This window comes from Pantherophis guttatus, chromosome 5 (assembly GCF_059756535.1).
Source record: "Pantherophis guttatus breed Tessera chromosome 5, ASM5975653v1, whole genome shotgun sequence".
Lineage (NCBI taxonomy): Eukaryota > Metazoa > Chordata > Lepidosauria > Squamata > Colubridae > Pantherophis > Pantherophis guttatus.
This window is the reverse complement of record NC_142067.1, coordinates 35,296,039-35,321,199: the sequence shown is the minus strand read 5'-3', so window position 1 is coordinate 35,321,199 and position 25,161 is coordinate 35,296,039. Positions and strand designations below refer to the sequence as shown.

Sequence of the window (25,161 nt, the reverse complement as noted above, 5' to 3'; positions counted from 1 at the left end):
GGAGGAAGCCACTGGTACCTGTGCATGTGTGTGTGTACACACATTGTACACACAAATAGACATACAATATAATCATATCTTGAAATGCCTTCAGTGTAGGAGTGCAGCATAGCTGAACTGCACCTTTGTGGCTAAGTAGTCACTGAATGAATGAGTTAACAAATTTTGATTATCAATATGGCTAAGAATTCAAAATGATTTTCTTATAATATCTAAAGGCATAATTTTGTAACTTAATCTACAAAATCAGGCAGCTGTGCAGGAATTGCCTGAATATTTTTATTCCCTATATATCACCTTTTATAAAAAAACATAAAACATATGATGGAAAATTTAATATTTGTGTGCATCATAATAATCTGCCTCTCCATTTTGTCTCTAGGTGGTTCAGCAGCACAAATACTTGTTTAACGGTGACCTTATAAGTAGCAATGCATAATTTCCATCCTTGAATTGACTGCAGAAGAGTCCAAGGAGTTTGGAATCAGAGTCAGCATCTTATGGATGTAGGGCAATGCGATGGAAAACTGATCTGAGAAATACAAATAATTGAAAAGGATCCAAAGATCATTTTATTATTTCTAAAGCTACAGACTATAGTAAATCAATGGTCTCTTGCACACAGGCAGGTCAAAAGCAAGTACCATAAAGTTACATAGACTTTGCATGTATATTGATCAAAGTGAATATGCATTGCATATATTCTATGTAATGAATTACTTTCTGACAGATAAAAGATGCAGGAAAACTAGAAGAAAGACAAGAATATCATTTAAAAAGTGAATATACTACAGTAACATTCTTTGAAATGCAATATAGCAGCTTTGATATACAAGAGGTGTCAAGTCTAATTGTCATTCTTAACAAGATGACTCTATCCTAAGCTGTAAGAGGAAAGATAAGACATTACTATCACCTTCCTGTGTCTGTTGCATTTCACTAAAGACATACCTTCTATACATTTTTTGAGTCATTGAAAGAACAGTGGCACAAATATAAAGAATCCTTTAATTACTGTAAATGAAAAGTAAGGTTTTGCATTTAGGCAAGAAAAAAGTAAAGTTTTACATTTAGGCAAGAAAAATCAAATGCACAAGTATAGAATAGGTGGTACCTGGCTCAACAGTAGCGAGAGGGATCTTGAATTCCTAGTGGACAATCACTTAAATATGTGCCAGCAGAGTCTACAGCTGCCAAAAAAGCCAATGCGGGTCTAGGTTACATTAATAGAGGAATACAATCAAGTATTGATTCTGCATGATTGAGTATGCGCAAGATGGCGGCTGCTCCCTGAGTGCTGCGGTCGGATGGGGGCGTGTTTGGACGTTTTGGGGTGTCGAGGGGGGTCTTGACCATCAACGACCCCCGTTTGGCTGGATGAGACTGGGGTGAGCGTTTTGAGACCTTTCTCGCCCCTCAGGGTTCATCCGGAGTCGACCAAATGGAGAACTGCAGCTCTTCTCCTGTTCCTCTGCTGCAGCCGTGCTGCAACCGCACTGCTGCCGTGTCCCAGCTGAGAAGGGAGAAAGATGGTTTACCGGCTGTGAGACAATGATGGCAGCGGCGGCGGCGTTGCTAGCGGCATTGCTAGAGGCGTTGCGAGAGACGAAGGCGATGGTGGCCTTGATGGCGGGGCTAGTGACGGAGGAGATTCCAGCAGCCTGTTTCTGGCTTTGGGTAGTAAGTGAGAGACCCCTTCAGGAAGATCCTGGCAGCTGCAGAGGACCTGGAGGCCTCCGAGGAAAGTACTGGAGGCTGGGACATGGCATTGGGTTATGCTACCAGGAAGAACTGGGGGTTTGTACCTGGAAGAACTGGGGGAGAAAGGGCTGGTGGCCGGCGGAGGGGTTTTTCTTCCTGTTGCATGATGCCAGCCCTTCTCTCCCCCCGCCCCCACTCCCTCCCGGACCTTGTTTAGGCCGTGAAATGGGCTACCATCTGGCCCCAGCTAAAGGGGTTTCTCCCTCCTCCCCTTCCCTCGTCTGTTTTGTGTCTCCTACTGGAACTATCATATTGGTACGACTATAAAGAGCAGGGACTATCATCTTTAACCCCCGGATGAACTGACTGACTGAACTATAAATCACTCTCTCCAACCTTGGGACAACCATTGTGGTAACCACTGAGGGGGTCGTTTCTTTTACATCATGAATTCACCACCGGATGGATGGAGCATTTCTATCTTTAGGGCTATTTAAGGGCCTCCCGCCGTGAGAGGGTGGGCTGGATGTCATTCTCCATTTGGTTGAAACTGTGAAAGACCCCTCAAACTGTCGTGAGTGTATTTACCAGTGGAGCCTCATGGCTGTGTGTTACATCTGATTTTGGGATTACCAAATGGACCCCTGATTATGATCTCCGCCTCCCTCATTGTAACCTAAGATGTATACTACCTGTGATCTTCTTGCACTACGAGATTCCCCCCTCTCGCAGATCTGGCCCTCCACATTATCGAGGGCCTACCTCAAGGACAGGTTTTGGGACCCAGAGAGGTGGCATGTGAAAACCATGGGGTTGAGGGGTTTTTTATCAATTTTTTTAGTTAAACTTTTAAGGGGTCCCAGGGAGGGGGAGGGTCGAATTAGAACTCGGGTTGTGGGTTTGGGGGAAAACCCACAAGGGGTGGGTCGGGTCTGGCCTCGAAGTGCGGCGAGGAGGGTGGGGGATCTGGGGTCGAGGGGGGGTCAGAGCTCATCTGGATAGTGTTTCAAACATCAATACTGTTGGTGGGAGGGGTAGATATGGCGGGAGCAGGGGGCCATATCGTGTTAGGGGAGTGTGCACTCGCTGTTTACGAGCGATGGCGTGCTCTGGCCCCCAAGGCTCCACCCGTTCGCCAGGTTGCATAGACCCTCAGGGCCCAGGCCTTCGGCTGATGTTATGCAATGCCAGGTCCGTAGTAAATAAAGCCCCCCTCATTTGTGATCTTATTCAGGAGGGGGGTGCGGACCTGGCAGATATTACGGAGACCTGGTTGGGCCAGGAGGGGGGGGTTCCCCTCATTGAAATGTGCCCACCAGGTTTCTGCGCATTCCATCAGCCAAGGTCACAGGGGAGGGGCAGGGGGGTAGCGGTTATCATTAAAGATGGTCTGAGACCAAGGGAGGCCACTGTTCCTCAGACGGCCGGCTGTGAATCCCTCCTTGTGAAATGGGGTCACGGGGTTCAGAGGGGTTTGCTGATCACGTACCTGGCTCCCTGCCACGTGGCAGCAGCCCTGCCTGAGCTACTCAACATCATCGCCGTGGTGGCAGTTGATACCCCTAGACTTATGGTCATGGGGGATTTCAACCTGCCATCCATGGGTGAGGTGTCTGAGGTGGCTCAGGAGTTCATGGCTTCCATAACGGCCATGGACCTGACCCAGTTAATTCATGGTCCTACCCACACAGGGGGAAAAATGCTGGATCTGGTTTTTGTCTCTGGACAGTGGTTGAGTGATCTTGAGATAGGGGATATAGTCATCAAGCCCTTGTCATGGTCTGATCACTCTCTCCTTCGTCTCGACCTTCGAACCGCTGCACCCCATCGCAGGGAGGCAGAGCCGGTAAGATGGTTCCGCCCCAGGCGCCTGAGCCTGATAGGTTCCAGATGGAGCTTGGGCCATTTCCTGTGGCTCTGGCACATGCCTCGACTGGAGACCTAGTGGCCGCCTGGGATAGGGTGGCCGCTGGAGCTCTGGACCGGGTCGTGCCTTTGCGGCCTCTGACCCAGCACTGATCTCATTTGGCTCCTTGGTTCACTGAGGAGCTGAGGGAGTTGAAGTGCTGGAAAACACGCCTAGAGAGTAGTTGGAGGGCCAGTCTTTCTGAATCGGACCGGACACTGGTAAGATCTCATATTAGGAATTACCTAGTGGTGATAAAAGCAGCGAAATGTAGCTATTTTGCTGCTCTTATTGCATCATCAGATAACTGCCTGGCCACCCTGCTCCACCAGGAAGTGTGGGAGGACCCCTTGGAGGGTAGAGCCGAGGATTTTGTTCAGTATCTGCATGACAAAATCACTCAGATCCGGGAAGATCTGGACTCTGACTGGGTAGTCTCAGGGGGAGGGACTGGGGCAGGTCTTGAGAATGTTATCTGGGATGAGTTTGATCCTGTGACCCCTGAGGACATGGACAGGATTCTGGGCAGACTGAACGCGACCACTTGTTTATTGGACCCGGGTCCCTCCTGGTTAGTGCTGGCTTCCTGGGAGGTGACGTGAGGCTGGCTCCAGGGGATTATAAATGCTTCGTTGGGTGAGGGTGACTTCCCCGCCACCTTGAAAGAGGCGGTGGTGAGGCCTCTCCTCAAGAAGCCTTCCCTGGACCCGGCAATGTTGGTTAATTATTGTCTGGTCTCCAACCTTCGTTTTGTGGCGAAGGTTGTCGAGAGTGTGGTTGCGCAACAGCTCCCCCAGCACCTGGATGAAACGACATATCTGGATCTGTTCCAGTCGGGCTTCAGGCCCGGGTACAGCACAGAAACGGCATTGGTCATGTTGGTAGATGATCTCTGGAGGGCTTGGGACAGGGGGTGCTCCTCTGTCCTGGTCCTGTTAGACTTCTCAGCGGCTTTTGATACCATCAACCATGGTATCATGCTGCACCGGTTGAAAGAGTCAGGGGTGGGGGGCACTGTACTGTGGTGGTTCTCCTCCTTTCTCTCCGACTGGTTGCAGTCTGTGTTGGCAGGGGGGCAGAGGTCGACCCCAAAGCCCCTTATATGTGGGGTGCCACAAGGGTCGGTCCTCTCACCTCTCCTGTTCAACATTTATGTGAAGCCGCTGGGCGAGATCATCCATGGTTTCGGGGTGGAGTACCACCAGTACGCTGATGACACCCAGCTGTACATCTCCACCACAGACTACCCCAACGATGCCCTTGAAGTGATGTCCCAGTGTCTGGAGGCCGTGCGGATCTGGATGGGGAGGAACAGGCTCAGACTCAACCCATCCAAGACCGAGTGGCTGTGGTTTCCGACGTCCCGATATAGTCAGTTGATGCCATCGCTGACTATTGGGGCCGAATCATTGGCCCCTACGGAGAGGGCTCGCAACTTGGGCGTCCTCCTGGACTCACAGCTGTCTTTAGAAGAGCATTTGACAGCCGTGACAAGGAGGATTTTTCATCAGGTTCACCTGATTTGCCAGTTGCGTCCCTTTCTGGATCGGGACTCCCTACACACAGTCACTCATGCCCTCGTCACTTCCCGCCTGGACTATTGTAACACTCTCTACATGGGGCTCCCCTTGAGGAGCACCCGGAGGCTCCAACTGGCGCAGAATGCGGCCGCGCGGGTGGTTATGGGAGCAACATGGTGCTCCCATGTGACACCTCTCGTGCGCGAGCTGCACTGGCTCCCGGTGGTCTTCCGGGTGCGCTTCAAGGTTTTGGTCACCACCTTTAGAGCGCTCCATGGCTTAGGACCTGGTTATTTATGGGACCGCCTACTACCACAAACAGCCTCCCACTGGCCGGTACGCTCTCATAGAGAGAGACTCCTCTGGGTGCCGTCAGCCAAACAATGTTGACTGGCAGCCCCTAGGGGGAGGGCCTTCTCTGTGGGGGCACCTACTGTCTGGAATGAGCTCCCCTCAGAGATATGAAGGATCCCAGACCTGCGCACCTTCCGCCGCGCTGTGAAGACCTTTTTATTCCACCAGGCAGGCTTGGCCTAATCCTTTCCCTCTTTTTTAATATGTAAATTTTAATTTGTTTTAAATTATTGGGGTGTTTTAATTTGTCAGGGCCAAAACTATTTAATTCGATTTTATCTGGTTTTTAAAATTTTTTGTATCTATGTATTTTATTGTTTGGCTGGTCACCACCCTGAGTCCTTCGGGAGTAGGGCGGTATACAAATCAAATAAATAATAATAAAATAAAATAATAATAAAGTCAGGGTGGGTTTCACTTACCTTTGCTACTGGTTCACTCGTGCGTGTGTGATCACTTCGCTCGTGCACGCACCACTTCTGTGCATGCGCAGAAGCTTCTGCACATGCACAGAGCGTATTTGATGACATCCGGGTGGGTGGGCGGAGCGTTCCGCCACTGCTGCTATCAGTTCACCTGAACCGAGGGGAACCAGTAGCAACCCACCACTGAATCAAATTCATGTGAAGTGTTAATCCCATTTTATAATGGCTTGGTAAGACCACACTTGGAATATTGCATCCAGTTTTGGTTGCCACAATATTGAAAAATATGTAGAGACTCTAGAAAGAAAAGAGCAACAAAGATGATTAGGGCACTGAAGTTCACATGAAAAACAGTTGCAGTTTAATGAAAAGAAGGATTAGGGGTGACATGATAGCTATCAGCGTTCCAGAAAAAAACCCAACTCCAAGTAAAGACGCGGAAGCGAGCATTTTCCAAAGTTCTCTTTACTAGAATAGGCAAACTGGCACATCTGTGGAAACCTGAATCTGAAAAGCCAGGGTTTTCCTTCAGTAAGTCAAAGCTCCCAAAACCATCCCCTTTCCATCCAGTCGGTCACATGCTCCAATCAACATCCATTCCATCCCGAACCAGCCCCCTGACCATTCCTTCTCCAGATGCTGGATAGCCCTGACCTTGACCGACAGGAAGAATGCTATTATGTCTACTAACCCCCTCTCCTAAATCCCCCCTCCTACTTTCCCACACATGAGAAGGTGGCAGCATTGGAGCTTCTGGCCTAATATGGCTTCCAAAGCTGACAATAGTAATGTTCCAATATCTAAGGAGCTTCCACAAAGAAGAAAGGGTCAACCTATTCTCAAAAGCACTTGAAAGCAGGACAAGAAGCAATGAATGGAAACTAATTAAGGAGAGAAGCAATTTAGAACTAGGGAGAAATTCCCTGACAGTTAGAACAATTAATTAGTGGAATGACTCTCTTCCAGAAATTGTGGGTGCTCCAACAGTACAGATTTTTAAGAAGAGATTGGACCACCATTTGTCTGAAATGGTACAAGGTTTCCTGCTTGAGCAGGGGGTTGGACAAGAAGACAATCAACTAATGGAATAGCTTGCCTTCAGAAGTTGTGGGAGCTTCATCAGTGGAAGCTTTTAAGAAGATACTGGACTGCCATCTGTCTGTCTGAAATGGTGTAGAGTCTGCTGCTTGGGTGGAGGGTTAGACTAGATGACCTACAAGGTCCCTTCCAACTCTGCTTTCTGTATTATTAAAGACCTCCAATGTCCCTTCCAACTCTGCTTTCTATTTTATTAAAGACATCCAAGGTCCCTTCAGATTGTTAATCTGAATATTGAACTTCATTTCATTCATCTGCACTCACATGTACCTCTTCCCTAATTTCAAAAGCTGTCTGTAATTACTCCATTGGACAAGGGAATACCAGGAACAGAGAAGGAAGAATCCATGCTCAGTCTTTAATATATAGTAAGATCTACTGTATATAACTTTATGATTTTTGCTATTGACTTCTTTGGGTGCAGAAGACCATAGATTCACTGTAGTCTGCAGTGACATGTACAACAGTGTGTGTGTGTGTGTGTGTGTGTGTGTGTGTATTCGACATTGCATCTCCTAGTCTCTGACTTTTGTCCCTCCCATTCTAGATGATGATGATAATGATGATGATATTGTACCTTTGCACCAAGCACTTAAGGTATCTTATATCAGTGTCTCAATTTAGTTTATCTCCAGTAATTTTAGTAATTTAATAATTAACATTAATTAATTTTAGTGATTTAATAATTAACATTAATTAAATTTAATAATTTAATAATTTTAATCAGATCCTAAAATTGCCGTCATTTCTTTAAATGGCAACCTTGTTTTGGGTTCATGTATTATTTATACATTCTTCATTTTATTGTTTCATGTGTTAAATATGACCAACTCTCCCAAATATTTAAGGTAACCCACCATATTGCAGGCAGATGCTAGAAAATATTTTCTAAGCCCATTTTGACCTAAAGGCCTGGATTGCAAACAAACCTTGACATCCTCATATGTATATTAAATATGTAGGGTACAATTTGAATAAGATAAATTGATGACATAAGAGATATTAAACTGCACTTCATTTCCTAAGAAATCTGTTCTTATGATGCATGAAATGAAGAATAGTAACCTTTAATATTCATCCATACTGATCAGTTTCTTCAGGTTGTCAAGATAAAATAGCAACAAAAAATTATGTGCTGACCTTCTAAAACAATCCATTCTCAAATATAAGTTCAAAGTCTCTCTTTTCACATTTGAATGGGTGTTTAAGTTTTTCCTTTGATTTTTATACAAAACTGAACCATCTGTATAAAATATTTCCCAGCTTCAAAGCCCATTTGAGGAGATGGAGAGAAAAGACCAAAACCATGAAAATGTTTAATTTTTTTCCCCAGAATATCTGATAGCTTCTGAAAAGAAGCAGTTTTGAAACTTCAACAGTTCCTTGAGAATTGGAAAGGGGAAAAAAGTCATTACTTTTAGTAATAGATAGATGACTTTTATACATTTTTTTTTAAAAAATCATCTGATTAGTTCACAGATTCTGGAAACAATTAAACATTGCCTTTGCACATAAAGGGTTTATCAAGGCTTACAAAAATAGGACTAGACCAGGAGTAGTCCCAAAGTTACATGCAATGCAAAACTATGGACACTAACTCAGATGTGCAAAAGTTTTATTACATATAAAACTGCAGAATTTATCTCTCCATTCCATTAATCTCAAAATTGAGCTATCTGAAGAACAGCAAAAGTATTTTATTGTAAATATGTATTGCTCTCCAGAAATAATAAATATCATCTGTGAATTTAGGAGTGGCTGGAAAGATTAAAAATGGCTAATGAATTATTGACCAGATATCTTGCATCATGTGCTGCCTGTACATAAAAATGAATTTATAGACTAGGGAGAGGATGCCTGGGTCATTTGTGTTGTGCTTCAGATGCGCTTTCTTGTAAAATGCTGCTCTGAACAAAGATCCATTCATTTCAAAAGAAAAAAAAAACAACTACAGTGAGCATATTCCCAAACTGGTCACTATGTTTTCATATTCAAGTGAATTTCTAATGTTTTGGCTTCCTGTTGCTTTGTTTATGAAAGCATTTGCTTTGTGTAATTGCTTTCTGCTCTTTTACTGAAGCCAAATGAATAAACAAATGACATCTCACTCCCACTTCCTGGTCTCCCACTGACAATCCTACTTCATTCTTATGTGGGATGTAGCATTTAGCAGAGCAAGCAATTTGTGATGTGGCAAATATTTTAAGATAATCCAAAGGCTGTTTCGTTACAACAATCTGAATGAGCAGGCTTGAATTGCCTAAGACGTAAATATATATCTCTAAATGTACTTTTTTAAAAAAAAAAATCTGTACAATTAGGCTGCCTTTGCTTAACTAAGAAAGGTTTTTGAGGTTTTATTGCATCATCAGCAGTTTCTATATTTGTTTTATGCAAAGATACTGGAAAAAGATTTTTTTTTAATTTTCATCATTATAGTTTTGTCACTATACCCTAAGGCCAATTTTTAAAAATTATCTTTTGAGCCTTGAAACAGATTGAATCAAACTGGGCTTTTTCAGATGGTGATTCACAAACTTAAATTGAATTAGACCTTTTTCAGCCGTAAATCTCCGGTTCAGTTTAGAGCTGATCCACATAGACCTACAGACTATTGTACTTTGGTTAACACATTATAAGTCAATAAAAGGTGTGTCCATATGCCAGGTTTGACCTATGTTAAAGAAGAGCAGGGCTTTAACCGATTTGTTAATTTAGAGTATATCCCTATCATCTATCTTAAAGTTTTGAAAATTAAATAAATGAAGTGGGCCTACCAGGACAGGACTCTCAACAATTTTGCTGGAGCTGTAATAGAACTTTGTTTTTCGGAGGGCATCAGAGAAAGAGGATTATTTCCCGACTAAGCCCTTTTTTCTGTTTGTACAAGAGAGTGGACAGGAGGTAGTTAAATATAGCTCTGAACAGGTCTTTGGTTGTTTAAGGTTAAAGCTATTCTCTTTACTGCTGACTGGGGTTATACAGTTCATGTGATACATTAACTCTGACCCCAATAGATGTCAGGTGAAAAGGACCATTAGGAAGTTTTGAGAAGCTTTATTTGTTTAGATTTCTTTTTCTCATTTCTGCAACCTTTTGTTTCTTGAAGAATTCTTTTCAATTCTCTTATTTGTAACCACAAAAGTCTTTTCATTAGAAGAGTTAGATATAACAATGTCACTGGACTCATTATTTATTTCAAATAATAATTTGAAGCCATCCTTCATTGGATAATTTCTAAATGATATAGAGAATAAAACAGAAAAAAATCTATTACAAAAACAACTATGAATAAACCATTAATACAACTTATATTAATAAAAGTACTACATTAGATTTCAGAAAAATACCTGAGTTAAATATATATAGATATGTACTGTATGTATGTAGTCATGCATGTATATATACACAGAGAGAGAGAGAGAGAGAGAGTCAGGTATTCCACCTCAACAATAGGTACACAAATTACCAGCCCAATCTATCACAGGACTGAAATCCTTTAGGCCAGCATAGAAAACAGCTCTTCACTTAACATCCTACTTTAACCCCAAGAATGCCTTGAGAGAGGAAAGATCTAAGGCAGTGGTCACCAACCAGTGGTCAGTGGACCACTGGTGGTCTGTGAGAAAATTTTGGTGGTCTGCAGAAATATTATTTGCATTTTTTATATTGCACTAAATACTATTTATCTTTTTTTAAAAATCATATTAGTGGTCTGCGGGATTTAAAATTATGAATTTAGTGGTCCCTGAGGTCCACTAAAGGTTGGTGACCCCTGATCTAAGGTACCTTATTGTGGCCTGATCATTAATAATCACTCTACCAAACTACCTGGTTTTAACCTGCCTTGCTCTGTCTGAATGAAATTGAACAGAATTAGGTGTGATACTGGAAGAAGTATCCTGTCCTGTATCAGTGGGGATGGAAAGATTTCCCTTGTTGTGATTGTATTCCTGATAGGCAAACTATTAAACAGATTGTGCAAGATTGCCCAAAGTGCATTCTCTGGTTCCCTAGAAGATCTGCACAAAGAAACGTAAGAGGTGAACACCTGAATATCTGAATTGAACATCCAGTTATGAGGCCACTGCTGTACCCCATAGAGATTTTGTATAAATTTATGTGGCTTGTGTTTATTTCTGTTCTGTCATGTTCATCATCATATGCTAAAATAATATGTCTATGTATGATGAAAATTTAATTCTGAGGAAGATCAGGGTTTGTAGCTAAAATTAGTCTTTTGTAAGTGAGTGCCCTATTTGCAGTATGTAGTATCACATAACAAAATTCCCCTTATTGACTGTAGCAATCTAACAGGTCTAACAGGCAGCATTTCAAGTAATGTAAGGCCAAGTTATTCAAAACTCATAAGTTAGCAACATGATACTGAAGTTTAGAATTTGACTTTCATGTCAGCAATAATTTATTGTAGGTAAGTCTGTTAGAAGAATATAATCTACATGAAAAAACCAAATTTGCCAGACTTGAGAACTATTCCTTTTAATAGTCAGTAATTCACAGCAATTGCATATTCCTCTTTTTTATATTTAATGATCTGAACTGTTCACATGTACAATCATAAGGCACAACCATTAGTCAGACTTCAACCAAGTTCAGTGAACCAGAACCACAGAGTCACTGCTCTGCAGCATATGATTAAGTGAAATATTCAGCTTTGAACTAGCAGCACATAAATAATTAAAACTGGAAGAGAAATGAATTGGAAAAAAAAGAGAACCACCCTAAAATATAAGACTAATGTAATGCTAGTGACTCTGAAGGTTTGTTCTAGCAAGAAAACAAATGCAATGTCAAAATCATTCCGATCTTCATTTTCCTAATAAAATGTGTTCAGGGCAATACGAATTCTCTATCTCAAAGTGTATGAATGTGTGTGATTGCGTGTGTGTGTGTGTGTGTGTGTGTGTGTGTGTGTGAAGTGCAATACTTCCTCAGATCCATTGACAGGCCATCTGCTTCTGGACAAACAAGGTAACCTGAAAGAGAAAGGAGTGACTTACAAGATTTAAAACTATTAAAAGAGTCCAACCCCAGGAGACTCCACAATCCAAAAAATTATTGAATATTCTAGGAAAGTTCAAATGACTGTAGCCAATAGACTTGTCAAGACAACAAATTTGCTGTGGTCCTTAAATCTTTCCAGTGCCAAAGAGCCTGAGATTTTGTTTTTTGTTTTTAATATTAAGAGACTATTCTACAGCTGGTGACTAAAATGGCACACGAGTTGTGGTGGAACTAAATGTACACTTGAGTAAATAGTCATGCCCCCTGGGAATCAGCAAAGGCATTTTTCTTCTCCCTGTTCAAGAGGTGAAAAGTTTACTGATATTTGCTTCAGTGAATAAAACACGTGTCAGAACCTTCCAGTTTTGCGATCTATCAGTTATGAAAGTCTGAAAATATAGACAATAGCTTGTAGCTATGTGATCTAGAGTAGAGGTCTCCAACCTTGGCAACTTTAAGCCTGGCAGACTTCAACTCCGGGCAGAGTTGAAGTCCTCCAGGCTTAAAGTTACCAAGGTTGGAGCCCCCTGACCTAGAGTGTGTTCTCTTGGCTTATATCCTCCAGGCTTTCTAAAGTCAGCTAGGGATAACTTTATTTTTACAAATCATTTCATTCTAGCTTCAGATTTATTTTTCTATTGTAGATTACCACCTTTGGAAGAGATATATTAGATCCTCCAGCTATGCTTACATGAAATCCATAACTGAGTTAGAGAATTGGATTAATATTCATGTGTGATATAGCGTAATGGGTTAATTATCTTCCAGAACTAATTCAAAGAGACTTGTTAGACTTCAAATAATCCTGGAACTATTTGAGCTAAATGATTTTTTGCCTAACAACTATGTATGCATTGACGATTTACATCAACAATAAAAGAACAAGGAATAACAAAATATGCTGTAGACCAGCACTTGGTTCAACAGACATAAGGACCTTGATAAAGATATTCAGATGACATGGTGTGCCCATTATCTGAAATGATCAAAATAGTGTAAGGAACACTATTTCCTGTGACACTCTTATGGAAGCAAAAATTGGACTTTGAAAATGCACTATAAGGAAGAGTATTGATGCATCCATTTGGTGGTGAAGAGGACTTCTGAGAATAACAGTCTGAGAAAAAGAACCCAAATGTTCTTTGTTGAAGAACTGTTGAATAAATCAATCCAGATGGGGCACAAGTGAACAGCTCAAATTATCCTATTTTGGAGACATTATTAAAAAAAAACCTGGCTTTCTGGACAAGGCTCTGATGCTTAGAACGGGAGAACAAAAGAGAAGACAAGGTTGACCAAGAGCAAGGTAGGTGGACTCAGTTATAGTAGCAATCAATGCACTTTGAGAAGACCTGAAGAACCAGGTTAGGGCTGTGGGCAAATAATAGATGGAAAAGACATAGAAAATAGGAGGTTGAGTGTGTCTGCTAGCTTATAAAACCCCACATGTCTTGGTATCAAAGTATTTGCAGGATTTACTTCAAACAATGTTTCTCACCCATGAAGGTTCTTTCAGGAAATCCTAAAGACAGTGGTCTCTTTTTTGTGAGGTGAAGAAAACTTTTTTTAATCTAATGAATCTATTCTTTGGAATGGCCTCCTTAGACAACCCTACATAGTTATGTTCTTTTAAAAGCTAGCAAGGGTCAAACGCCAGACCCTCTATTGACAGAAATTGAGGTGTGATCCTTTGACATTATAATTTATTCTTTGTTGTGTATATATCTTTTGTTTTAATATTGTTACCATTGGTTTGAGGCTTTTGAGTTATTCAAGATTCTGGTAATGAGGGAGGGTTGTAGAACAAATGTTAAACTATATCCCTCCTTTCCTTATTAGATTTTCTTATTGTGTTTTCATTTATTTTTCTTATTCTATTTAAGTTGCTGGGAATCATAATATTCAGCAGCTTACAAACTTAATAAATAAGAGAAATACTGCCATTGCTTACTAGATTAGTTTTTCTGAAGTCATTAATCTTTAAAGCTCTAAATCAGGGGCGTCAAACTCATGGCGTCACGGCGGCATCTCGTGACATATTGGGACTCCCCCCCCCCGTTCACTAAACTGGCATGGGCATGGCCAGTGTATGACGCATCTGGCCCCCAGGCTGGGAGTTTGACAGCCCTGCTCTAAATAGTCCCAGGTCTTTTAAAATTTGCCTTTATCCATATGTATCTATTCCAGCACATGTGTAATTTCCTCTCTGTTGTGTGAGGCAAAAGAAGATCTGCATCTTGTAGTTTATGGAGTGTCTTCTAAGACTTAATTGATGGTTATTAATGGCTTCTGAGGCCACATGTTGCACTTTTGCATTCTTTAGGTAGCATCTTTTTAGTATTTTTCCTTTTAAAAAGACCATAAGTTATCAACACTGCATGATGCTCTTTTCATTTACCCGCTTAACTTTAAATATTGGTTTGTCAAGCATCAAATTTTGTCAAAAATTACAAATAAAATGTTCTCAAGATCTCTTCCAAAGATACTTCAACCTTTAGAAATTTATCACATCTAAAGAAGTGAAAATATCTTCCTAACATTATCAGTTTTCACTTATATTCATAGAAAATTATTAGTTCCAGAAAACATTCTGAACTGACAGTAACAGGACTGAAAGTTCTGGGAATGTATCACATTAACTAAATCTGCACCCAAAAATGTATCCTTGAACCTGGGAATTCACAGAGACTATGTGGCAGGAGGGTTTTATTTAGTAGATGTTGTCAAGCAATATTTTCCCTGAACATTCAATGCTGGTATACAGGAAGGAATTCAAATTCTAGTAAGATTTAAGTTTCCAGTGTGTAACCATTTCATTTGAGATAATTATATCTCACAAATGTTAAACTGTAGTTTCTTTGTACTTCACCAATTCAGCAGAGTATTAAATTACCCAATTCATTTATTGGATAAAATGAAACTAGCAATCAAATGCCTTTTTAAAAATTACTTGTATATATTAGGGGTGTTAAACTTGCGTTGTCATGTGAAATGCTATCAGTTTGGCCAAACCGGTAGCGATGGCGGCAGATGGTTTGGAGAACCGGTAGCTGTGGCAATGCGAGGTTCCGTCCACCCGCCCGGACATTGTTACTTCCCGCATGCGTAGAGGGTCCAAGCGTGCACTTCTGAACCGGTAGGGAAGGTAAGTAGATTTGACCCCTGCGTCACATGACGTATCACAACTTTTTCTCCCTTTGCTAAACTAGGCATGGGCGTGGCCAGTGCATGATCAGGCCCGCGAACAGCAAGTTTGACAGCCCTGGTATGTATCATCAAAATACCGCATTAAATTCAGATTTTTATCAATTTTAGCTATATTTGAAATTGTTGTCAGAGTACAGGGAATCTATAAACTGCAAGTTTCTGAAGTATTGTTAAAAGCATCTGGTTGTTTGGGTAGAATGTGCCAGTATTTTTACTTCAGACAGAAATAACATTCCATAGAAGAAACTGTTGCTCAATCCAAAACCCTCTTGTCCTTATAAGGCTACTGGAAGTGTTGAATGAAGGTAAGCTTTTTCTTCAGTTTTAGATTCCCAACTAGTGGAATAATGATTAAGTTTCCAAATGACGTAGCTAAATTTGTGGTTGGGAATCCTGTCTAATGGGGGAAAAAAGTCAAAGCCTAGATTAGTAACATCAACATTTCCTTTTCCTGCAAACAGTCAACAGGGAGTATGTGCAGTTATTCACAAAAATGCAGCAGAAATACATACCACATGGGAATGAAGCATTACTGGAGTCACAAATAGTTGGAATGATCTGCTCTTATGCAATTCCTTACGTCAATAAAGTTTTCTTTCATTTTTTTTTCTTTTCAAAATCCCATGAATCATTAAAACTGGAAAAGGAAAATGTAGCAGATAAATAATATTTCTCCACCAGAGCTAGGTTCTTTTATAAACAAATGACCTTTTTTTTTTTTTTTTTTGCAAGGATAAGCGGGACAGTTGGTAGATCCAAGTATTAAAATATTTTATATATTCCTTTTATAATATTGAAAATTGCTTTATACTTCTGTAAATAAACTAACATATTTAGGAACAAAATGCATTGGGAGGCTTCACCTCCAAGTAACCCAAATGTTGTACATCAAGGATAGCTGCCAGTATTCAAAGATGTCTCTTGGTGCACAAACATTCCCCATTTGAAAAAATATGGCAAAACTAGAGAGCTGGCTTGCTGCAAAGTACTTATCCATACCTCATTTATTGGTAGGAAGTATGAATCCTACCAAATAGAGCATGTAAGAGAGCTAGCTGGTTTTCTGGTAAATAGGTATTTTGTAGGGGTGTTAGAATAGTTTGCCTCAAATGGTGGTTTGCCTTATTGTGGCACAGAGGCAACACCATTAATTGCTATATTACCTCAAAGCCTCAATTGTCAATTCCATTATGCAGAGCAGGTTTCTGACCTTGCATTGTGCATTTACAGAAGCCATTTGCTATGTTAGCACTGACATAGGTTGGCCACTTAATTTTTAAATCATGTTGCCGTGTATTTTTGGAAAACAGACAAAATTCCACAGGCATACTATTTTGTGACCATTGACTCTTATGAAGCTCTTACATCTTCCACAGTAACTATTTTGGGAATGAATCCACTATGTGCTGTCAGAATTTAAATGTGTCCTGGGCCAAAAGGTTGTCTATCCTAGTGCTGCACCATAGTTTTGAATCACTTAATATCTAATAACAGTGTGCTATGGTGCCAAAAATGTAGTGATATTGTACTAAGTACTATTTTTCTAGTAATATGTATAATAGTTTGTGCGAAAACCCATAGGCATAGTAAACAAAGAAGGATCTAAAAGTCTGAAATAACCTTTTTGTTAAATACACATCAGAATTCTTGCTATAAATAGATTTTGTACAGAAGACCTGTTACAAATCCAAAGGTGATGTGAAGATTTATAAAGTGAATAAAGTATTTATAAAGTAAATTTTGCTGTTGTTTTTAAGCTTCTACATTGCTTAAAAATGGAAAAATAAAATAGCACAATAAAATTCAAGAAACCTTGAAAACTATTTTGTCTAACCACCGTTCATCAGAATCCACCATCTTAGCTTTTCAAACAGATGGTCATCCAGCTTCTGTTTAAACACTTCCTGCAGTTAGTTCATCATTTCTCCTGTTGTCCAACAAAAATCTATTTGCTTGTAATTTATCATCTTAGTCACTCTTCTCTGCACATCATCATTTGTCAATGTCTTCTTCAATATGGCAGTGCCCAGAATTCGACCTTAAGATTGGATGTCAACCTTTCCAGATACATCTGATCATGTTACCTAGTCTGCAAGAAAACAATCAAGCTGAAAGAGCATGAAAGACTCCATTTACCACATAGACCTTATTGTAAACATGACTACATAGACTAATTCTATTTTATTGTAAAGCCATATTAACATAGTCTTGGAAGTCTGAAAGTATAATTATAAATTTGATAATAAAAATAAATAAATAAAATAATTGTCCCAGAGTCACCTTTACAGCCCAAGGAGTTAGGGAGAGTCTCTTCTGAGACTTTTGTTCTACTTATGTATTATGTAGCTACAGGCTGTGCTGTATCTAATCTGACCATTCCCTAACCTAGGCAATACAAGGTCTATCCCACATATAATTACCCTGGCTGGAAGCTTTACAGTGTGATATCCAAACCTCACCTAACAAGGAATTTCTTGGCCATGACAACTATTAAGCAATGAAATAACAAGCCCCCTAAAGTTGTGGGTGCTCCATCTCATTGGAAGTTTTCAAGAAAAACTAGACAGCCATTTGTTCAGAATAGTATGAAGAGTTTTGGCATTGGTCAAAGGATTAAAGACTTCCAAGTCATTTTCAACCCTATGAACCTAGAGGATGCCACAGTCACACCCACATGATGAGCAACAAATAAATGCTTTTTTCAATGATTTTTTTTTTTTTTTTGCTTCCATATTCAGTTGGTGAGCTTGCTATCTGGAAACATGCCTCTTTTTAATGTTTTCTGAAGCTGCCTCAGTTGAAGCAGCAGCAAGCAACATTTTCAGGCATATTTTGATAAGCAAATTTCTGAGAATAACATAATAGAAGTAACATCAAATTGATATGGTTTATTTCCTGATTGTACATGCATCAGATCTACCTACTTTTTTGGGATGGGGGTGGGCAACAAGAGTGTCCATGTCAGTAGTGAGTTTCAATTTTGGTTGCTACTGGTCTGCTTGTGGGCAGGCGTACCGCTTCTGTGCATGCGCAGAAGCTTCTGCACATGCGCAGAGAGGTCTGGGTGGGTGGGTGGGCAGAGCCTCCCGCTGCCACCGCTACTGGTTCACCCGACTTGGGGTGAACTGGTAGCAACCCACCACTGGTCCATGTCAAATATAGATTTCATCAAAATGCTGAAACATCCATTGTGACATCACAGGATAAAATCTGCCCCTTATGTACATTTTTATGAGGTAAAGGCAAAGGTAGCAAAAGCTGCTCTTCCATTCTCCTCATCACAGATATCCCTTATACACAATGTTTTTCAACTTGTCAAACATAACTACAAAGCAGCAAGAAAGAAGCAAAGATTTCGGAAAAGCATTTCTATTATTAGTCAGGAGAAAAAAACATTATCTTGGAAACCGTAAGAGTAAATTCCCAGGCAGACATATAATGAGTCAATTAAGGCAGATTCTCTCTGAAATGCTTTCTTTGCATGGCACCTATACCTGGGCTGTATTGTTTCTGCTCATATAAATTGAACTCCCCTTCTCCCACTTTCTCTCATAAAACTCTCACTCAGCTGAAGATAATGTTTATTTTAGAATGTTATAAACTTGGCCTTTTAGTAGCGATATAAAAACTCTGTTCCAATAAGTGGGGAGGGCAAGGGCAAAGGTGGAGGTGGAACCAGGTGATTTAATTCATATTGATTTAATTTATATGTATTTAATACCTATATTTAATATAATTTAATATACAGATATTATTACTATCCACATAGTAAGTTGTAAAATATAAATCTTACTATATTGCATTAAAGAACAAACAATAAGCAGAATGTCAGCCATACTTCTTGCTTTAAATAAAATGTTCATTGAAGAATTGAAAGAACAAGGAATACAGCAAAAAAAAAAAAAAAAATAGAAATAGAGCTTCCATCATTGAAAGATAACTTGGCATCAAACTTTAAATACTACTTACATAAACTAATACAATGAAAATCCCTTGGTTTTAATAATTTTAAATTGTAAATAATGTAGGTGCTCTGTATTGTTCTTTGTAAATAGAGTATCATATAATAAAATACATGAGATAGCTGCAAATACAATGGATATACTGTAGAAAGTATATCAGTGTTGAAATGCAAGGTTTCTGAGATATAAAAAAAAATCAGACCAAGATAAATTACTTCAGAATGTTTTCCATGCTTGATATAACTATAAGCTGTACAATTCAATTGAAAAACAAACTGAAATCTTTTGGGGTGGGGTAATAACAACAGCAAAAAACCTTACAATAAAAACTAGCAGACTGTGAGTCTAGTCCTATCTAAGGCATAAAAAATGGATGGGTCACTTTGGGCCAGTCACGTTGTCTCATCCCAGCCTACCTTATAGGATTGTTGTTGTGGGAAAAATAGCAGGAGAAAGAAGTATTAGATATGTTTGCCACCTTGAGTTATTTATAAAAATAATAAATATGGAAAATAAAAACAACATTAGTAAACACTAATAAAGAACACTGAACATTTTATCTCTCATTCATTCACACAATATTTATCTAGTTTGAGATTTTAAGATTTATTGCTATGGAGAGCAATAGAAATCTGAGTCACTGATTTGCTTGTACTGGAAGCCCTTAGATATGATGAAATCTCTATGTAGTCACAACTGACTTCATTCCTATGATGTAACATGATAAAAGCACAATCAGCTACATTTTTATGTTCTAGCTAACAAAATTACCAAATTTTAGGAGTTCATTATACTGAGATTGTGGACAGAAATTACAAAAGTAGCCCATCAAAGATTACTGCAAATGCTGGATTATTTCAGTTTCTCTGAAAATTCATCCAAAGCCTCTCTGAAATGGACAGATGTTAACAGTAGTTGGGTTGCCAAAAGAAAATAATAAATGGTGACTGTCTTAAGGACACTGAGGAATCGAAACAGAAAAATGAAGGTGGCTACAGCAATTTTTTTTTTTTAAAGTGACCCTCCTACCAAAGGAATAAAATTTCATGATTTTTTTTTGTAGTAATGCAAGTTACTTTTTTTATTTCTGAGCATTTGATAATTCTATATTGTGCTAACTGGTTAAATAAGATTCTGATATTGCCCAAGAATACATGGTGCATAAATATAAAAATGTGTGATAGAAATATTGGAATAAGGAACGATTCTTAAAAGGTTATAAGTTTCATATTTGCAGAATTAAGAAAAGGGAGATTTGACAACTGCAAAGACACATTGCCTGTGGTTACAGTTCTCACTTCCGTTGACATTAACAAGGCTAATTCAACTGAAAAGGGGAAAGCCCCTTAGCAAAAGATCATGGACACTTACTGTTAAGTATTTGAATTTACCCGTTCATAGTCCAATGTTGTAAGTGTTATGCGGTGTTTGAAACTGTGAAGTGTCAGAATATCAGTCCAAAACATACTTGCAGAAGTAGTTAGTCTAATCTGTTTTTCCCCCGTTTTGATTTTCAGATAAACCTAGTGTAGCAGTATGAAACCCAACGTTAACAATATATCACAAAGAAAATAGTTAACACAAGACCACACATGCTGAGATGAACAGTAGTATTTTCCTCCTATCAAAATTGATACTAAATGTCAAATGCATGTTAATTTTTTTTGGAACATTGCTTTACCTTTTATCCCTCCTAATGGTTTATCTTATATATTGGAAAGAGAGATCAAATTGCTTCATAAATTCTCTATAGAAGATTGACTTGCTATTGATTATTTATCTATATTTTGCAGAAAAATAAAATATATTAATCACATCACCTTTATGTTATTTACTTGGGTCACATAAAACAATCTGTCTTAGCAACAAATTTCTTAAAAATTCAATGACTGTAATCTGAATTTTGAATTTAATTTCAAATTTAAACAGGACTGTTTTATAGGATATCTTATTAGCTAATCAAAAGATTTCCCTGAACTTCTAAAAGCTATATATATAAAATAATTTGATATGGTACAAAGCAAGCCAAGCCTCTAGCATCGTATTTATGCAGGAATGCTCTGGGACCCTACAAATATTCCGCTGAGATGGTTAGCAAATTTTCTATTAAATGGAATTTATTCACACTTGCTATAGGAAACATTTTGTAAATAGGTAGGTTTCTAGAGCAGTCATTTTTACAATGCATCCAGATGCTGTCAAAACAGCCCTGATTTGGAGAGATTGCAATTTTTGAATTAATACACTTATATCAGTGATAAGTTGGAAGTGCTCCTTAATTGGCTTAGGAATTAATAAATGCAAGACAAAATCCTGATATCAGTTTCACATTCAAAAATATATTATTTATTTATTTAAAAAAATTTATATAGCTGCCCAACTTACTCTTGGTATTCCAGGCAGCCCTATTTTTCGGCAGAATGAATAAGCCACAGTGAGTAACAGGCAGAAGTAAAAGGGGACAACAAAGGCAATGTCTCAGCTGTTAGTATTCAGAAAACTATTCATCTGTCCCAGAAGACAAAAATTAGTCATTCACCTTCAGATTTGGCAAAAAAAAAAAAAATGCTTCATTGCTAGTATTTAAATAATAGCCCGTTTCAAGCCAGGAGGCCTTCCAAATGTGAAATGCCTCTTGTCCTTGCAATGCCTAGCCAAACTTTCACTTATGTTGCGATAATGTAACAATCCAAGGCCATGGCTTTCTAAACTCTGTTGGCTTTTTGTCATTCTCATGACTACACTGGAGATTCAAGGATTCAGATGATATCACCAAAGCACGTGGTTCTGCTGCTTTTTCTTATAGAGCAATGATTATGTATTTTTACGTACAACTGAATATTTAAAAACACAGATGTCCTTTGGAGCATGGCAATACATGGATGGACTGGCAGAGATAGATAATTAGTCCAGTTTAAACAACCTGCATGCTCAGGGAAACATGCAATTCACAGTGATTCTTAGAATACCTTTGATTCTGATTGCTAAAAGTTTTTGTCAGTTTCCATGGGAAAATTAAAGTGAAAATTGTAATGTATGTTTTGAAAGAGACATACATTCCAAAGAAATTCTTCAAAGCTATCCCATCCAAACGTATGATGTAGTCCATCACTTTGCATTTTTTAACCATCTTCAAAATGTAAAATACAATCAGTGGTTCATACAAAAATTACCAGGTTTCAAATCTTTAATTTAAAATGTATACATTGGTTACTTATTCCTAGCATATTTATTATCTTTACTAGAAAATCTATAAATAATTGTTTAGTACATTCAATCAAGAGACACTACACACACAGTCTACAAATTTCTCAACTACTTCATTTTTCAAGAAATGTAAATGATATACTTACAAGGGTAAGAATTACGATTGTACTTGCTATTTTGATGTAAAGGTTTTGCCAGATTTGTCTCAAAAACTATGTTTTCATATATATTGTTACAAACCATCTGAAGTTAAACATACCTCTAAGTGTGGGATCCTTGGTGTCTGAGCTTAGTGGTTTCCTTGCAGATGTTTCTGCAAGATGCACAGCACTGATGATGTTACCTAGTTTGGTAATGAAATGTCTGCAAGCAAACTCCCAAGCTCAGAGACCACCAAGGATCCCATAATTTAATCCAGAGCTACAAATATTCTCTTTTTTTTTTTTTTTTTTTTAAATTTGATTTATATGCCGCCCTTCTCCGGAGACTCAGGGCAGCTTACAGTGTGTTAAGCAATAGCCTTCATACTTTTGTATATTTATACAAAGTCAGCTTATTGCCCCCACAAACTGGGTCCTCATTTAACCTACCTTAGAAAGGATGGAAGGCTGAGTCAACCTTGAGCCTTGGAGAGATTCGAACCAGCAGTAAATTGCAGGCAGCTGTGTTAATATTGATACTTCCTACTGTCCAATAAAAATTATACAGTCTGGATATACAATAAATTCTGAAAACTAGATTGCCAAAGAACCATTAATACAAATAATTAATGCAACAGCACTTACATTTTCATGTATCTTACAATTTTGCAAGATCACCCTTATAGGGTAACTCTGTAATCTGCACCACTAAGAATAATCATTATAGCAATTTTTTAAATAATGGAAAAGAAAATAGAAAAGGTACTAGGTATTTATACTCATAGTCATTTTGGTAAATAAGTAGAGAAGTTCACTTTTTCTTCTACTGATTCCTGAGCCACTACAGGTATGACAACGGAAAGGCAGAAACAGTTTTTAATAGAGGAAGCAGAACTGAAAGAGACCAACCCTATTAAGAGACATGACGAGACTCAAATTTTGGCAGCTATGAAAACATGACAAGTTATCAACTTTTATCAGCATGTATTTTAGGATCCACTTAACATAAATAGATTAATAAATATGAGCAGAACATGTTGATTCATGGAAAAGTCAAGCTACATGAAGGAAAGAAACTCAAGAATATGCAATAAAATATTGTAGATTTAAGCCACAGAGAACTGTGGCTATAGACCAGTGATGGCTAACCTTTTTGCCGTCGTGTGCCAAAAGCGGGGGAGCGCAGGGGGTTTGCGCATGTGTGTGTGCCCACACCCCTAATTCAATGCTCCCCCGCCCCCCCACAACAGTGCATGATCCCCCCCACGCTTCCCCCCATTTTTGGCATGTGATGGCATAGTGGGCCCAATAGGCCCGGTTTTAAAAAAAAAATTGATTTATATGCCACCCTTCTCCGGAGACTCAGGGCGGCTTACAATGCGTTAAGAGTTTTTCACCCTCCCCAGGCTCCAGAGGCTTTCTAGGAGCCTGGGGAGGGCGAAAAGTGCTTCCCCACTCCCCCAGAGGCCCTCTGGAGGATAGAAACAGCCCATTTTCTGACTTCCAGTGGACTCAGAAGGCCCATTTTTTGCCCTCCCCAGGCTCCAGATGCTTTCTAGGAGCCCGGGGAGGGCGAAAACTGCCTCCCTCACCCCAGAGGCTGGAAGCAGCACATTTCTTGACTTCCGGTGGGCCTGGAAGGGCCAAAAATCAGGTGGCTGGCGCATGTATGCGTGCTGGAGCTGAGCTAGGATAACACTCACGTGTCCACAGATGCCATAGGTTCGCCATCACAACTATAGACCTCTAATTTTGCATTCTCTTGCTTTCACCACCCTCCCCCCAGAAGACACTTAAAGCTTCAGATGAGCTTTCATTCTAAGGAAAAAGAGTGGACAGAATTATCTCTGGCAATTATTTTACTGTAAGTGAGGAAACTATCTTGATTTCTGTCTCAAAATATAAATGTCTTGCTTGTGTCAGATCTAAGTACTAGACAGATACCAATGTATGTTCAGAATCTTGACCTTAACCTTGTAATAGTTTACAAACTAATTTTGCTGAATCAAATCTAATGCAGTAGGATTTCTTTTTCCACAGCAAAATTATTGTGAATACCTTAAAAAGATGAATATAAAAATACAAAGTATTACCGTGTTTCCCCGAAAATAAGACCCTGCCTTATATTCTTTTGAACCCCGAAATAAGCGCTTGGCCTTATTGCCATGTGCTCAAAAGCTCGATTGGGCTTATTATCAGGGGATGTCTTATTTTGGAGAAAACAGGATAGCTTTCCATACAATTTTTTGTACAATTATTTAGCAGGTAGTAACATTTGGCTCTCTTTGTTTGGTGTAGAAACTATGCATGATTATGCTAAACTGGTACATGGATTGAAGACCTGCAGGGAGTACAGGATTGTAGGCAATACTAGAAGTCACAAACTGATCCATCATAAAGATGGTGCCAATTATTTCTGCTCTACTATGCTACATCGATACATTCATACAGGGTCAAGCTCAACCTGAATCTTTTTATTTTTTTTACTCTCCACAAAGTGACATCTTAGTGCTTTTATCTTTGCCACTCTTCAGAAACAAGCTGAAGACATAATACTGTAGAATGTTCTCCCACATCAAGCTAAAAAGATTGGAAAAGGGAATGTTAGGAATTGGT

At 39.3% G+C, this 25,161-nt stretch overlaps 2 long non-coding RNA genes across 2 annotated transcripts; both read right to left on the bottom strand.

The window, feature by feature from the left end:
• Window positions 1–546: 546 nt before the first annotated feature.
• On the bottom strand, window positions 547–7,614 carry LOC148113322 (uncharacterized). The gene is made up of 2 exons (XR_015734413.1): window positions 5,904–7,614; window positions 547–1,513 (listed from the first exon to the last, which is right to left on the bottom strand). It is a non-coding gene; the product is annotated as an uncharacterized LOC148113322 (long non-coding RNA).
• A 2,432-nt stretch (window positions 7,615–10,046) lies between these two features.
• On the bottom strand, window positions 10,047–17,420 carry LOC117663021 (uncharacterized). Its single transcript, XR_004590589.3, has 3 exons — window positions 17,049–17,420; window positions 15,749–15,873; window positions 10,047–10,241 (listed from the first exon to the last, which is right to left on the bottom strand). It is a non-coding gene; the product is annotated as an uncharacterized LOC117663021 (long non-coding RNA).
• Window positions 17,421–25,161: the final 7,741 nt, after the last annotated feature.